Source organism: Polypterus senegalus, chromosome 11 (assembly GCF_016835505.1).
Source record: "Polypterus senegalus isolate Bchr_013 chromosome 11, ASM1683550v1, whole genome shotgun sequence".
Lineage (NCBI taxonomy): Eukaryota > Metazoa > Chordata > Cladistia > Polypteriformes > Polypteridae > Polypterus > Polypterus senegalus.
Window position 1 is genome coordinate 62,899,487 of NC_053164.1, and position 6,151 is coordinate 62,905,637.

A 6,151-nucleotide genomic window follows, 5' to 3' on the forward strand; every position below is an offset into this window, starting at 1 on the left:
AGTTATTAAAATTGATCTTGTATTCACTTTAAGGTACCTAAAAATCAGTAAAAATAATAAACTATAATAAAGATTTATATTCTTTAGGTAGGACATCCTGGTTATTTTAAAATACTAAGAAATCATATTGAAATATGTAAAAATGTACTTTAGATATCTCAAATGTGAGTTAGCGTATGTTGATTACATTTTCAGATTTCTTAAAATAACAGTCAGACAGTTTCAGAAACCAGAAAGTACATGTTGAGATATAATCTCCTGTGCAATTCAAGTCATCTCAGATCCATTTCAAAATATATCAAATGTTTTTTTTAATTCAGTACATTTTCCATCTACAAGATGTAGTAGACCACTATGAGAAATATCCCATGCAGTCACACTGTTATCTACATCACCTTTAAGTGTTCCACTTATCACTGCTTCCACTGTTAGCTCCAAGGCTTCAACTTTGCAGAAAATATACTCTTTTCAAAGTATAAAAAGAATATTTTTTCTTTTTTAGGAAGGGTACTGGTTACATTAAATTCTGTTATACCTGGCTTTTGTGATAACAAACATACATTTATAGGTAACAACCATATACACAATAGTATATGCATCCATGTAAAAAAAAAAAACTGAAATAGGAAGAGTGGATGCTCTGGGCTTTTTTTTTTGCATTGTTTTCCAACAAGCTTAATTTCACACACCTTCCCTCCATGCCCTTTTAATCTTTCATGAACATGACATGATGTAGTATAATGGTTTTAGTTTATTGAAGAAAGGCAGGAAGTGAGTGAAGATTCACAGTGAAAAGTTAAATATTTTGAAGCATCAAGTCTTATATTAATAGCAATAAAGATTGTTATGGGCAGTCAAATTGACATTTAGTGATATTTCTAAATTATTTGTGATATCTTAATATCTAACTCACCTTTGAAAATAACTGATACAAAGATATCCTGAATATCCTGTATATTCTGTATATCTTGGCACTTGGTCTCTCCTGCTGAGCGATCTAGGAGTAGGGGTGACCAAGTGATCTGTGTGGGCTTCCAGCATATGGCCATGTTGTGGCAGCAGACAGGAGAAGAAGTAAGGCTCAGCATGGCACTCTGTCTGTGTAAGACAAGACAATATCAGCATGTTTGGGCACCTTGCAGCAAACCCCACATAATTAAAATTGCAAAAAGAGAAAAAGTAAAAATGTTTGTTAAATGCAATTGAGTCTTCCTCAGACTTGTGTCGTCTCAGGGAGACTGCTGAGGATGGTGGCTCTTCTGCTGTTATGTACTGTTCTGTCAGGAAAAGGTGGGTCCAGGAGAGCGGACCCCGGAAGTGACATTGGAGGTGGAGACCCATCAATCTTCCTTTCTGTAAAGGAAGGAAAAAAGAAAGACTGTTATCACACAGCGCCATCCCCTGGATCGGTGGAAAATTACCGTCAACTGTCTCCAATGCACACTAGTATGCCAACTGAATGCTGACTGGCAATGGGAAGCTGAGCCCTGGTATGGTTCAATGTGCTGGTTGGTTGTCTCCTCTGGCTGCAGAGATCCCGTCTGGGGTAAACAGAGATGTCAGTTTTTAAAAATGAGGCACTTGTCGCTCAGGATTGATTTTTAAAGGAGAGATTGTGCCTCATATTTTAACCTCGTTTTATTGTATTTATTTATTAGACATTTTAACTTCCACAATCACAGGATTATTAGTGTATTATTTATTTACAAGCTAGTTGGAGTAAAAGCACTTCAATACTCTGCACCAACCACATGCTGATTGTGTGTGTCCTCAATTACCTGTTTGATCCTCGGGTATATGATCAATGGTTCCACATTCAAGAGGCTCCTGGAACTAACAATGGATTGTGGAGCCACCCTGGACCATCACAGATGGACGCATCACAGAGTTATTATAAGGAGGCAGGGGTTTTCAAACATCTTCAAAATATGACTGCTTTTCACATGTGACCATATGAAAAATTAGCTCTACTCTGAGCTCCTCCCGGATGACTGAGCTCCTCACCCTATCTTTAAGGGAAAGCCCAGACACCCTGTGGAGGAAACTAATTTCAGCCGCTTGTATTCGCGATCTCGTTCTTTCGGTCACTACCCATAGCTCATGACCATAGGTGAGGGTAGGAACATAGATCGACTGGTAATTGAGAGCTTTGCCTTACAGCTGAGCTCTTTTTTCACCACGACAGACCGATGCAGAGCCCGCATCACTGCGGATACCGCACCGATCCGCCTGTCAATCTCACTAGCCATTCTTCCCTCACTCGTGAACAAGACCCTGAGATACTTAAACTCTTCCACTTGGGGCAGGATCTCACCCCCAACCCTGAGAGGGCACTCCACCCTTTTCTGGCTGAGGACCATGGTCTCAGATTTGGAGGTGCTGATTCTCATCCCAGCTGCTTCACACTCAGCTGCGAACCGCTCCAGAAAGAGCTGAAGATCACGGCCTGATGAAGCAAAAAGGACAACATCATCTGCAAAAAGCAGTGACCCAATCCTGAGTCCACCAAACCGGACCCCTTCAACACCCTGGCTGTGCATAGAAATTCTGTCCATAAAAGTTATGAACAGAATCGGTGACAAAGGGCAGCCCTGGCGGAGTCCAACTCTCACTGGAAACGGGCTCGACTTACTACCAGCAATGCAGACCAAGCTCTGATACCGGTTGTGCAGGGACCGAACAGCCCTTTTCAGGGGGTCCGGTACCCCATACTCCTGGAGCATCCCCCACAGGATTCCCTGAGGGACACGGTCGAACGCCTTTTCCAAGTCCACAAAGCACATGTAGACTGGTTGGGCAAACTCCCATGCACCCTCCAGGATTCTGCTAAGGGTGTAGAGCTAGTACACTGTTCCGTGACCAGGACGAAAACCACACTGTTCCTCCTGAATCCGAGGTTTGACTATCCGACGGACCCTCCTCTCCAGAACCCCCGAATAGACTTTTCCAGGGAGGCTGAGGAGTGTGATCCCTCTATAGTTGGAACACACCCTCCGGTCCCCCTTTTTAAATCCAGAGGCACTGTCCCCGATGTCCATGCGATGTTGCAGAGACGTGTCAACCAAGACAGTCCTACAACATCCAGAGCCTTAAGGAACTGCGGGCGTATCTCATCCACCCCCGGGGCCCTGCCACCAAGGAGTTTTTTGAACACCTCGGTGACTTCAGTCCCAGAGATGGGAGAGCCCACCTCAGAGTCCCCAGGCTCTGCTTCCTCATTGGAAGGCATGTTAGTGGGATTGAGGAGGTCTTCGAAGTACTCCTGCCACCGACCCACAACGTCCCGAGTCGACGTCAATAATAATAAATAATAATAAATTTTATCTTACGATAAGATAAAGAATGCAAATTAGTAGCAAAAAGTTTCATTCATAATGGATATTTAAAAAAAGGCAAGATTTCTCTCCAAGTCATGGCATGAGCTCATCCTTCAGATTCAATGAACTTTAACAATTTACTTTTCTTTTAACAACTTAATTATAGATATAAGTGTTGTGATATGCCACCATTCTGACTACTCCAATACCACAAGCTTTCTCTGCCTCTTTCAGATTTAGGGGTAATATTCAATATTTGATACACCTTTTAGCCGGGCTACCAGAACTATGAAGAGATCTGTATAAATTATGCCATTGTGAAAAGTCCACATAAATCCACTTTTCCTTACTCTATTTGAGATTTGAATGTGACAATAGACTGTTTTTCAACATATATAGTACCTCAGGCAAGATACAACACTTTTTGAAATTCTTAGTAGTAATTAGTTTGTAGTAGACCATGCTAGTAGGAATATGTGTTTTGGTAACAACCTTCTTCTGTCTTTGACTTTAGTTTCGCCTTACCTTTTTGGTTCTGGTTACTTGTTTGTGTTTTTCCCTCATGGTATTTTGACCCCCTGCTTGCACTGACCATGTCTCTTTACTGCTTTTACATTACATTACATTACATTTGCTTATTTGGCTGACATCTTTATCCAAGGCGACTTACAACATTTATGATACAATTGGTTACATTTCTTTTGATTTTCTCAATGCAGGAGAGGAAGGTCAAGGGACATGCTCATGGTCACACAATGTCCGTAGAAGGATTTGAACTCATAACCTCAGGGTTTGAAGTCCAGAGCCTTAACTAGAAAACCACACTGTCTGTCTACAGCTACTGCTTTAATCATCTCCCAATTTACTAATGCTCACAATAATGCTCAAACACTTGCATCCTCAGTATTCCTTTCTTTTTTAGCGAATAAAATGTAGCAAAAGCAATGGGTGCAATCACTTTGCCTTGCCTTGCTACTAATTATGAAGAAGGTGGGTTCCATGTATTTTTCTGTAACTGGCATCCTTTGTGCCTCATCTGGTCAGGCCCAGGAAGCCATTGGTAAGGGGCTCAAAATGCCTGTTGGGAGAGGGGGACATTTCATGATATGAGCTTGGTTATTATGGCAGATGTTTCTTTGTGTTTTCTGGAATTAGTGGAACTGTCTGGCTAGATTAGATTAGTGCTGATAACTAAGCTATCATCGTTGGATTTTTAATTAGAAAAACAAATTATTGAATAAAAATATATTGTAGAACTGTCAGAGTTATTTTTACTTTATTAGAGTTGTTTTTCACTCTGGTATTTTTAATATTTGTCCATCAACTTTAAATGGTCAATTTTCAATTAATTTATTGCGATGAGTCAGGTTATCTGAACTAAACTGTCAGAGCGCCACACCAATAAAGTACAATACTCGTCTTTACAGTAAGTATATCCATGAAGATGTAAATAAAGCTGTATACCTTTCAAAAATATGAGGTGGTGCTTTTGTAAAGAAAGATATTACAGAGAAAAAAGAGGAAATGCTGAACAATGAGTTGATTTCTTGTGTAATATAAGTCAAGAGAGCATTCACAAATTTGCTTGTTTACTGTCATACTGATGCAATAATATTTTCATTTTTGTATTTTTGTTTAATTTTATAACCTACTGCAAAACTGACTTAATCATCTTGAGTGCATTGCTTTTTAATGCCAAACGTTACATTAAATTAGAGTAGTGCTTCATTAAGACCAATAAACCCTTGCTTTCTGAGTTCACATCTTCAGTTCAGGGATGCAGGATGGTGGAGCCTCACCAGTCAGTATTACTGCAAGGCAAAGAAGGACACTTACACCCGTATTGGACCAGGGTGGATTCACCATTAAACCTAACCTGTGTGTTATTGGAAGAAAACTGGCATAACCTAAAACAGACACATGCATGATACTGGGAGAAACTACAAACTCAAGAAATGCAGTGTCTGAGCCAGGATTTGAAACCAGACCTGTGGAGCTAAGAGACAATACTACTCATTATTATTATAAATGTTGTGCATACATACATATATGAACTAAGTTTGTTAGCTGTACTGCTTACTAGAGAACAGAATTATAAATCTAAAGACAGTTATCTCAGCAAATATTATGACTAACCTTGAATGGGTGTACCAAGTCATTCGAGGACACACACATACACTCTAACACTCTTCATTAGAATTGCCAATTAACCTAAACTGCAGATATTTGGGGAGAGGCGGATTTGTCACTGGTTTGTGATTAAATTGGGAATGATTCACATTTTGACAATTATTGTTTGAATTATTCACTTTGTAATAAGATTATTCATGTTTGTTTTATTTGGTTTATATTAGATTTTTTCTTTTATACACAACATGTTGATTGATGTATTGTGTTAATTGTGCTTTTATTCTTTTAAGTGGTATTTTCATTTAATTGGTTAATTAATGGGTTAACATTTTTAATTTATTTCAGATAAAGTTAGTTGAGGGCAGTAAATAACAGCTGAGCAGAAAGACAAGGGAAGATAATAAGGCCAAGCTGTATGAGTGAGAAGCATACAGAAAGAAATGGTTTTGTAATGCTGTTTATAGCTTTCAATTTAATGTTTTTTTTATGTTTTAACTCAAAACAACAACCTTGGGTACTTAAACTAAGTTTTTATTTTTAACTGAGAAAAGGGCTTTGGCTGGCAAGGTGAACTGCAAAGGGGTGGATCCTGGTGTATTAGAAATCCAAAAGGCTTGGCGTCTTTGTACAACACACAAGGGGGAATGTCAGTCAGTCAGTCATTTTCCAACCCACTATATCCTAACACAGGGTCATGGGGGTCT